Source organism: Lupinus angustifolius, chromosome LG05, assembly GCF_001865875.1.
Source record: "Lupinus angustifolius cultivar Tanjil chromosome LG05, LupAngTanjil_v1.0, whole genome shotgun sequence".
NCBI lineage: Eukaryota > Viridiplantae > Streptophyta > Magnoliopsida > Fabales > Fabaceae > Lupinus > Lupinus angustifolius.
Window position 1 is genome coordinate 11,584,681 of NC_032013.1, and position 11,529 is coordinate 11,596,209.

At 36.8% G+C, this 11,529-nt stretch overlaps 1 protein-coding gene across 1 annotated transcript in view; it reads right to left on the minus strand.

Annotated features, from left to right (window-relative positions):
* LOC109347805 (aspartic proteinase-like protein 2) overlaps positions 5,947-11,529 on the minus strand; it is a 9,847-nt gene continuing 4,264 nt past the window's right edge. The window contains exon 5 of the transcript XR_002107650.1: positions 5,947-5,963. The gene's annotated coding sequence lies outside the window, so the exon portion shown is untranslated. The remainder of the gene's footprint in view (positions 5,964-11,529) is intronic.

Here is an 11,529-nt window from a genome sequence, read left to right on the forward strand (position 1 = left end):
AACCTGTCTGTGAGACTTGCGAGACTTTGCAAGAGGACAATTTTAAAGTAGATGAAAAACTCACACGTCTCACAAACAGTAAACAGCAATTAGATAACTTGCTTAATCAAACTAGAAATGTTGGTGATCGAACTGGTCTAGGTTATACTCGCACTGCTAAAAAGAAGCGACCATATAGAAAACCGGTAGCTCAAGCTAAAAACAAATATCATAAGCATTCTCCTACTTGTTTTTATTGTAACACATATGGTCATACTTATCATTCATGCTATATCAAAAAGTATGGTATACCTAGCGGAGTTTATGTATGGAAAAAGAAGGGAGATGATTCCCTAATCACTAACAGAAAAGGACCCAACATAAATTGGGTACCTGAGAAAAGTAAGTAATCTATTTTGCAGGTATGTCTCCGAACACATGGACAAAAATGGTACTTAGATAGTGGGTGTTCGAGGCATATGACAGGTGATAGATCAAATTTCCTGGATCTCTCACTTAAAGGAAAAGGATACGTCACTTATGGAGACAACAACAAGGGAAAGATACTCGGCACAGGAACAGTTGGTAACTCATCCCAAACTCTGATTGATAATGTCCTTTATGTTGAAGGACTAGAACATAACTTGTTGAGTATAAGCCAACTCTGCGATAAAGGTAATCGTGTATCCTTCGATTCTGATTGTTGTGTCATTCGTGATATTTTATCTAATAACGTTAAATTTGTTGGTCACCGTATAAATAATATTTACATGGTTAATTTGGACGATGTCACTACATTATTTTCAAAATGCTTTATTTCTAAAGAAGATGACATCTGGCTATGGCATAGACGTGTTGCACATATCCATATAAAGCATCTAGATAAATTATCATCAAACGAACTAGTTGAGGGGCTACCAAAATTGAATTTTAAAACTAAAGAAATTTGTGACACTTGTCAAAAGTGTAAACAAACCAAAAACTCTTTTAAAAATAAAAATGTGATATCCACTTCAAGACCTTTGGAGCTACTCCATATGGACTTGTTTGGACCATCACAAATCATGAGTTTTGGTGGTAGTTACTACGCTCTAGTTATTGTTGATGATTTCTCTAGATTTACATGGACATTGTTTTTATCATCAAAAAGCGACGCGTTCAAAAATTTTAAAAATCTTGCCAAGCAAATCCAAAACCAACTTAACCTAAAAATAATATATATACGAAGTGATCACGGGGGAGAATTTGAGAACTTTCAGTTCGACAAATTCTGTGATAAGCATGGCATTTTGCATCAGTTCTCTGCTCCTCGCACTCCACAACAAAATGGAGTTGTAGAGAGGAAAAATCGTGTTTTAGAAGAATTAGCGAGAACCATGCTTAACGAAAGTAATACCCCCAAGTACTTCTGGGCTGATGCAGTTCATACTGCATGCTATGTTATAAATCGAGTACTCTTAAGGCCAAACTTGAACAAAACTCCTTATGAACTTTTAAAAGGCCGCAAACCAAATATATCCCATCTTCACGCTTTCGGTTGCAAATGTTTTATATTAAATAATGGAAAGCGGGCCTTAGGGAAATTCGACTCTAAAGCCGATGAGGGAATATTTTTGGGATACTCGATTCATAGCAAAGCTTTCAGAGTCTTTAACAAATATTTAATGCAAGTTGAAGAGTCTATCCATGTACAGTTTGACGAATCTTCTCCAAAAGAGAAGAGAAAGGTCGTTTCTGATGATGTTGCAGGTGCTTTGGAAGAAGCATACTCCAAGGACATGGATAATGAAAAAGGAGCCAATGATGAAGGTCAAATCGAACCTCAAGAGCACTCAGACATGCCTACCGTGTGGAAAACAAAGAAAGCTCACCCAATTGATAAAGTTATAGGTGACATATCTACGGGAGTGGTAACCCGTAGTTCCTTACGAAATTTCTGTAATTTTGTAGCTTTTGTATCGCAAATTGAGCCTAAGACCGTTGATGAGGCCATTGAGGATGTACACTGGGGTATAGCTATGCAAGAAGAGCTAAACCAGTTTGAGCGTAATAATGTGTGGGACTTGGTCCCCAAACCTAATGATCATCCCGTAATTGGTACTCGATGGGTCTTCAGAAATAAACTTGATGAATCTGGCTTAATAATTCGAAATAAAGCACGTTTGGTGGCCAAAGGCTACAACCAGGAGGAGGGTATCGATTATGACGAAACCTACGCTCCTGTAGCCAGATTAGAGGCCATCAGGATGCTTCTTTCCTTTGCATCTTTAATGAATTTCAAACTTTTTCAAATGGATGTAAAAAGCGCCTTCCTGAATGGATACATTCAAGAAGAAGTTTATGTTGACCAACCGCCTGGTTTTGAAAATTTTAAATATCCGAACCATGTTTACAAACTTAAAAAGGCACTATATGGTCTCAAACAAGCTCCTAGAGCTTGGTATGACAGACTTAGTACCTTTCTTTTAGAAAAAGGGTTCGAGAGAGGCTTGGTTGACACAACGCTTTTTATTAGAAAATCAGAAAATCATGTTCTGCTTGTACAAATCTATGTAGATGACATAATATTTGGATCTACTAATGATATCTTGTGTAGAGAATTTTCTGAGATGATGCAGGGGGAGTTCGAAATGTCTATGATGGGAGAACTCACATTCTTTCTAGGATTGCAGATAAAGCAGCTAGAAAGTGGGATATTCATCCATCAGGCGAAATACTGCAAAGAGCTACTCAAGAAATTTGAAATGGACAAATGTAAGGAAGCTTCCACACCTATGGCATCTGCTTGCTACTTAGACAAAGATGAGAAAGGAAAAGCAATCGAGGTAACGAAGTATCGTGGTATGATTGGGTCTTTACTTTACTTAACTGCAAGTAGACCTGATATCATGTTCAGTGTATGCATGTGTGCGAGATATCAATCATCACCTAGAGAATCACACTATATAACTGTTAAAAGAATCATGAGATATCTAAAAGGAACTATTAACATGGGATTATGGTATCCTCGGGATGCCTCACTATCCTTGGTGGGTTATTCCGATTCCGATTTCGCCGGATGTAAGTTGGATCGGAAAAGCACTAGTGGTACTTGCCACCTATTGGGCAGTTCATTAGTAGCATGGCACAGCAAGAAGCAAGCCTGTGTTGCTTTGTCCACCGCTGAAGCGGAATACATTGCCGCTGGTGTGTGTTGCGCTCAAATCCTTTGGATGAAGCAGCAACTTAAGGACTTTGGTCTTAAACTTGAAAAGATCCCAATAAAATGCGATAATACAAGTGCCATTAACCTATCCAAGAATCCCGTTTTGCATTCTAGAACAAAGCATATAGAAATTAGACATCATTTTTTGCGTGACCATGTACAAAAAGGTGATTGTGTTCTTGAATTTGTGGAAACATCTAAACAGTTAGCAGATATTTTCACCAAGCCCCTTCCCAGGGATACCTTCTATGTTCTAAGGAGAGAACTAGGAATTCTTGATGAACAATATCTTGTTTAAATATTGTTTAGTTGTTTGCATAAATTGTCTTGCTTCTCTATGCCTATGTGTTTCATGTTTGAATGATATATGTTAAAAATGCAAAAATATATCTCTTGATTAACCTCTTAATGTGATTATAAATGTCTCGATAAATCTGTTGTAATGCATGCATGTGTCCTAAAAAGTCGAAACCACTCTGTTGCCTAAAAACAAAATTTTCACTGATTTAATCGATTATGCCATTGGTTAATCGATTACCTGGGCTTCATTTTTGAAAATTCAAATTTTTTTTATTTAATCGATTAAACAGCCCGTTAATCGATTACCTGGGCAACTTTTTTTTTAAAATTCAAATTTTACACTGTTTTAATCGATTAAAACATCCCGTTAATCGATTAAAACCAGTACGTTAAAGGCAAACAGTGTCTCGGTTCTGCACTTTTTTTTACATTTTCGCAACCTCTTTGTGCCTTGATTTTCTGAAACAGCAACAATACTAATCCAGGTGCAATAGGATTAAGTAAACCTCACCCTAAACCTCTCAATCCTTCCAAAATCGCTCTATTTTCATCCAAAATCCACTCAATTCCGAATCATCCAATCCAAACCCTAGGTTAGGCTTTGCCCCTCTGTTCATCAATCTCAGTTTCGAGTTCATCATCTTCAATGGAGCAGAGTCGTCCAAAGCGGGTCAAGACTACAGCAACGCGCATTCGAAGAAGGGAAACCGGCTCACCCTCCACTCGGGACCGCGGTGACCCCTATTATTCCCTCATTTTGCAAGAGACCCGGTTGGCAAAATTTCAAGGCCGCAAGCCTACATACATCAGGTATGCCGACTTAACCTGGTTAGCGGAACAAAACTTTAGTTTTCCGCATGACATGGAGGCTCAAGGAGCCGTTCAGTTTTTGGAATTGAAGGGACGCGTATACCCTGCTCTAGTTAGGGAATTTTACGCTAATTTTAGATACAAGGATGGCAAATATTGGTCCATGATTTCCGGTAATTTGTTTGAGATGAGTGAGGATTTATTTCTGAATGTTGGAGGTTTATCGTCGTCTGGTTTTGGAATAGGGGATTGTTCTTGGGTCAAGGACAATTTTGATCCCGTTGATGTGTACAAGTCATTCCTTCGGGGCCCTCATCTGTATATTCAGGGTCAACTGACCAAGGCAGGGTCACTTTCTGTTGAGAACAGGTTATTGCATTATGTTATTGCTTACATATTAGTGCAGCGGAACACTAATCATGCACAGCCTACTGTGAATGATTTGCGTTTCATGTATGCTGTAAAGAATAACGTGATGATCAATTGGCCTGAGGAAATTCTAAAAATCATGAACAGCGTTTCATTGTCTCAGTCCAAGCTGCTCCCGTATAGCATTTTCATATCCCGCATTGTTGATTATTTGCGCATTGACATTTCTGATACCATCATTACTGAGTACACTGATAAAGATCACTTGGTGGGTGAGAGTCTCATTCATAAGATGGGAATTTACAAGTATGGTACTACATGGCAGTATCAGGAGGACTATACCACCTTTGATCTGGACTTGTCGGATAATGAGCATCAGGAGGATTTGGGTAATCAGAATGCAACTAATCAGGGGGAGTCGTCTGGAACAGCACCTCAGAGCTCTGTGTTTGGTTTAGCTCAGATGGAAGCCATGGAACAACGACTTAACAACCGCATGGATCTGCACTTCCAAGGGCTGAAGGACTCTTATTTTGCAGGTATGGAGCAATACGAGGAACGTCAGAATGCCTACACCGATAACAAAATTCAGGAGCTGAGGACTATGATTCAGTCTACCGCTGAGGCTCAGAATGCCATGTTCTGCTCAGAATTTCAGAAGCTGTCTATGCTTATCCAGGGAAATCAGAACACTGCTGTGCCTGATGATCAGCCTGTCTATCCTCCGCCTCAACCTTAGTTTAGCTGACCTTAGACCTAGGTTATCCTATCCTTAGGTTTATTTTTATCTTGTGGCACCTTCTGGATTTAGTTATCGTTGTTGCTTTCAGAACTGATTCGTATTTTGCTTTTTGTCTTTTATATTGACTTTATGGCCTGTACTATTTCATGACTTTCTTTACTCTTTATGCTATGCAAATGTTTTTGTTTTTGCTATAATTATGTCAAAATAGCTTATTTGCCTTAGTGAATGGATCTTGATCATTTGAGATTTAATAATGCTTACAATGCTTAATATTTGATTAAATCTTGTATGCCATTCTCACTTCTTATTAGCTATTTTTTTGTCCAATAAAGCGCATTTGTTCAATTTACCCATAAATGAAACAGGTTAATTTGTTAAAACCCAAATTAATTCATTAACATTGTTTTATGATTAACTAATATCTCTTCCTAGCTTTTTTGACCTGGGTTATCTTTTTGATAATGTCAAAAGGGGGAGAAAGGTTGTTTTGTTGCTTCTCAATTGTGCAGGTTGATCGTTATAACAGCTTCCGATAAATGTGCGCATTCCATCAACCTTGCCAACACAATCTTCAAGCTTATTCATCAAGCAATTGTTACTTTAAAATTGATGAACTTGATGTAGAGTTTGTCATCATCAAAAAGGGGGAGATTGAAAGTGTGCATGTCAAGAGGAACACTTTGGAAAGCTCTCCTTGAACGTCATGGTTTTGATGAGGACAACGTGTGCCTAAAAGTGCTTGAAGATAACCAACAATCCAACGTGCTTGAGTCTTTTATTTGGTACTAGGCTTAGACTAGATTCTAGTTTAAGTTGAGTCGAAGGCTTAGGGCACCTAATACATGTCTCACATGCATTTATCTTTTAAATCATTTCATCCATGAGATATGTTCATTTGATAATATGTTCATGCATTACATAAATACATGTATATATGCATTCTAGGCATAAAACTAAGTGTCAAACATGTATTATCTAAGTGCATAACATATTTGATGTTTTCTATTTGAAAATACATATTTTATTTAGTGTTAATCGATTAACCATACCTTTAATCGATTAACCCAACTGCTGTGTAAAGTGGTTGCCACTGGAACACGTTTTTGTAATGCAGTTAATCGATTAAAGGTTTACGTTAATCGATTAACCTAACTGATTTTTAAGTTGTTGAAACTGAAAAACTGAAAAACAGAATCAGTTATGATTTTTAGTCCCGTTAATCGATTAAGAAGGTATTTAATCGATTATCTGGGGTTCTGGACTGATTCTTTATAAACTGCGTTTTCAGAATTAATCTCATAAGTTGCATGTTGCATTTATTAGAGAGTTAGAGCATTCTACGTGTTAATTGTTGCATCTATTTGTTAAGTGCATTAGTGAGTTTAGAAATGAGAGATTCCTTGCTTTAGGATTGAGTGCATTTCATGTTATAATTTCTCATGTTTTCCCTCACATGTTCATGCATATTTTGATGCGTTTTTCATGAAGTTTATGATTCTGTAACTTCTGTTTTCATAACTAATACTTGTCATTTCACATGAGTTTGTGTTAGATGTGCATTAGAGTAAAGCCTTCTTGTTGTATTTGAGCTTAGGTATAGCTTAATTTTACTCTTGTAATTCTTGAATAAATTGTTGTAAAGGGAATCTCTTGGTGTCGTATCACCAGTAGAGATTGTGTGTTTCTTCATAGCTTAGAGTGTAAGAAAAGGAAAGAACGAGAGATTCTTTGGCTGGGGCTACGCCGAAAGAAACGTTTTCTTTATCGGTAGGAAGGGAGTCAAACCATTGGATAGTTTCTTTGATTTCTTGTCATTTGCTAAGTGTTGTAATTGGATAATGTGTTTGTAAATTACATTGATTCGATTATAGTGAAGGAAATCTCCCAAGTCAGCCGGGAGGCCTGGATGTAGTTTGCAGTGGACAGCAAACGAACCAGGATAAAAATTCGCATTGCAGGATTTGTTTTCTCTCTCTCTCTTTACTGTTTTCAATCGATTAATTTGTATATTGGATTCAATTGATACATTCTGTTCATTTGCTGTACTGGATGCTATTCTGATATACAATCTGTAAGCTCTGTATTCGTTTCGTTATCGGTTAACTGTTCTGCAATTAATCATTTTCTGTAATAGCTTACTGTTTGTGTTTAATCGATTAAAATTGTTGTATTAATCGATTATCCTGTTTCTGTTAATCGATTAAAATTGTTTCTGTTAATTGATTAAAAACTGTTTTTGTTAATCGATTAAGATTGTTCAAATAATCGATTATCTTCCTTCATTAATCGATTAAATAGGGTTGATTTAGCATTAAGTGTTGAATTTTGAAAAGCGGTAGTTCTAACCGCGACACCTATTCAACCCCCCCCCCCTTCTAGGTGTATTGTAACCACTGATACCTAACAATATCAAGCCTGAGTTAGCTTTTTTATTGCAAAAGTACAACAAGGTGTTTCCTATTCCTACTTCACTACATCCTCCTAGATCACATGATCATTCTATACCTTTGCTAGAAGGTTCCAATCCTGTTAAGGTTGAGCTTTACAGGTATCCCCATAGTCAAAAAGAAGAAATTGAACATTTGGTTGAAGACATGTTAAAAGAGGGTATTATTCAACCAAGCAAGAATCCTTTTTCTTCTCCACTCATCTTAATCAAAAATAATGATGGGTCATGGAGGGTGTATACTGATTATAGAGCACTTAATGCCATTACTGTCAAATATTCATTTCCAATTTCTATTGTGGATGAACTAATTGATGAATTGTTTGGGGCATGTTTTTTCTCCAAGTTTGATCTAAGATCTGGTAACCACCAAATTTTAGTGGACCCTGTAGATCACTACAAAACAGCTTTTAGAACTCACCATGGGCATTATGAATGGTTGGTTATGCCATTCGGGTTGACTAATGGACCAGTAACATTTCACAGTCTTATGACTGAAGTTTTCAAAGGCCTTTTGAGGAAATGTGTCCTTGTTTTCTTTGATGATATCTTAGTTTACATTTCATCATGGACAGATCATCTTGTGCAATTGAAATCTTTTTAGGAAATCTTGCAGAGCCATAAGCTGTTTGCTAGATTATCTAAGTGTTCTTTTAGTGTGCAAAGAATTGAATACTTGGGCCATTTACTTTCAGTTGAGGGAGTTGCTATAGATAATAGTAAACTAGAAGCTATTCAAAAATGGCCTCAACCCAATACATTGCAACAACTTCGAGGTTTCTTGGGTTTAACTGGATATTATAGAAGATTTGTCAAAAAATATGCTAAAATTAGTGCTCCTTTATCTGATTGACTCAAAAAAGATTGCTTTAAGTGGTCTCAAGTTGCTACAACATCTTTATGACAGTTAAAAAAAAGCACTCACTACTGCTCCTATTTTAGATGCTCCAATTTTAAAATTCCTTTCATTTTGGAGACAGATGCTTCAGGTTTAGGAATTGGGGCTGTTCTTAGTCAAGAAAGTCATCCAGTTGCTTTCTTTTCAAGGAAATTATCTCCTAGAATGCAACAACAATCTGCCTATGCAAGGGAATTATTTGCAATCACTGAAGCCCTGCTCAAATTCAGGCATTATCTTTTGGGCCATAAGTTTATAATCAAAACAAACCAAAAGAGTTTAAAGGAATTGCTAGAACAATCATTACAAACCCTTAGGCAACAGCAGTGTTTGCCTAAGCTCTTGGGCTATGACTTCACCATTCAATATAAACTAGGAAAAGAAAACATCCCTGTTAATGCCTTATCAAGGAGTTTTTTCCTCGCTTGCTCTCAACCTGTCACTTGGTTAGAGGAGTTAATTGCATTACAAGCTATTGAGTCCACTCTTAAGGATTTACTTGTGACAGCATCATCTGATACTAACCTCAACATGGACTATTCTATGTGGCAGGATGTGTTATTGTATAAGGGATCCTTCATATCAAGTTTTCAAGACTAGATTAATGGAATAATTCCATGGTTTTAAGGCATGAGGTCATGCTGGTATGACCAAAATATTGGCAGCAATAACCTCTCATTTTTTCTGGTCAAAGATACATCAAGAAATCAGAACTTTTGTAGGAAATTTTCTATTTGTCAACAAGCCAAGATTGTAAATATTATGCCAACTGGATTACTTCAGCCTTTGCATATTCCTCATATGATTTGGGAAGATATTGCTATGGATTTCATCACCAAATTGCCTAGCTACAATGGTTTGACTACTATCCTGGTTGTCATTGACAGATTGTCCAAGTTTGACCATTTCATTCCATTAAAAACTGATTTTACAAGTAAGTCAGTGGTTGAAGCTTTCATCAATAATATTGTAAAGCTATATGGTATTCCCAAATCTACTGTTTCTGATAGGAACCGAGTGTTTATCAGTTCTTTTTGGCCACATCTTTTCAAAGCTCAAGGCACTAAATTGGCTATGAGTTCTTCTTACCATCCACAAACAAATGGTCAAACAAAGAATCTTTGCAAAACCTTGGAAATGTATTTAAGATATTTTGTTTTTTATAATCCTAGATCTTGGGTCAAGATGCTTTCTTGTGCTCCATTTTGGTATAACAGTTCTTATCATCATAGTCTTAGAATGTCTCCATTTCAAGATGTGTATGGTAGGCCACCACCAACAGTGGTCAAGTATGAATTTCACTCTCAAGATCCACCTTCGGTTCAATATGTGTTACAAGAGAGAGATTAGTTACTTCAACAACTTAAAAGCAATTTGTTAAAAGCTCAGAATTATATGAAACAACAAGCTGATAAGAAACGCAAGGATTTCAAACTCGAGGTAGGTGATTTAGCTTTGGTTAAACCCCAACCATATAGGCAACATTCCTTGGCCTTGAGGAAAATCACAAGCTCATTTTGCAATATTTTGGTCCTTTTGAAGTGATGAAAAAAAAAGGGGAGGTTGCTTATAAATTGCACTTGCCTACATCTGCAAAAATCCATTCGGTTTTTCACATCTCATAATTGAAGAAATTTCAGGGCAATGCACTTCAACCTTATGTTCCATTGCCTGTAACTACTACTAAGGAAGGTCCTCTTGTAGAACCAATTCAGATATTGCAGCATCGTGAGATTTTTAAGAATTCTAAAGATATTCCACAGATTTTGGTACAGTAGGATGCCACATTGGACCATGAAACTTCTTGGGAAGATGTACAAGAATTTCATAACTCTTAACCTCAATTCAACCTTGGGGAAAGGTTGCTTTCGATGAAGGGAGAATTGCAACATGTGAAAAGGAAGCAAAGGCTGGCGTGAGCAATTCCGTTATGATCAAAGAATCTGCAAAGGATTATGTTAGGCGGAATGGACACGTGGCAGCAGATCCTGGTGTAGAGGCTACAGGGAAAAGCATGTGCAACAGAAAGAGGAGTATTAAATTGAAGGATTATGTAGTGAATGGGTATTGAGTAATGTGGGATTCCTTCTCTACTGAGATCTCTTTCTTTTCTGCTATTGCCTTCTTATTTTTGTTACTATTGCCTTTTTCTTACTTGAAATGCACATTGTTACATAAATGAATTTTATGTACTTCTCCTACTTCAAACTATATTATATCTCCTTCAAGTTGTTAGTCGTTACATGCTTGATACAAATTCAGACATGAAACTTGCCTTTGGTTATGTGTAAAAAGCATAGGGCAAAGTTGAACATTGCTTCCAACACTACAAGAAATATTAGCCACACTTAATCAGCCACACTAAATAACTTGTATCAAAATTAATGTATAATATAAGCCCATAAATTTATTACTCTAATTGGGCCTCTGGCAAAAAAGGCAACAAAAAAGCCTTTTTTCTTTCTCCTCCCTCTTTTCTTCATACCTTTCTCCTTCCTCTTTTCTTCATACCTTTCTCCTTCTTCCTCCATGGAAAATCGGCTACATCACTCAAATCTTTTGTGTTATTCACTTCAAATGCAGCTTCAATCGCTAAAATTCATCTTCAATCACTGAAATTCGCTTCATTCATTCAAATCCCTCCAAATACATATTTTCGTTCAAATCGCCCTAAATTCAACTTCATTTGTTCAAATCCAGCATCAATCACTCAATCCAACTTCAACCTTCCATCGCTCAAATCCCGTTTCAAATCCAGGTTTACTTTATTAAGTGCA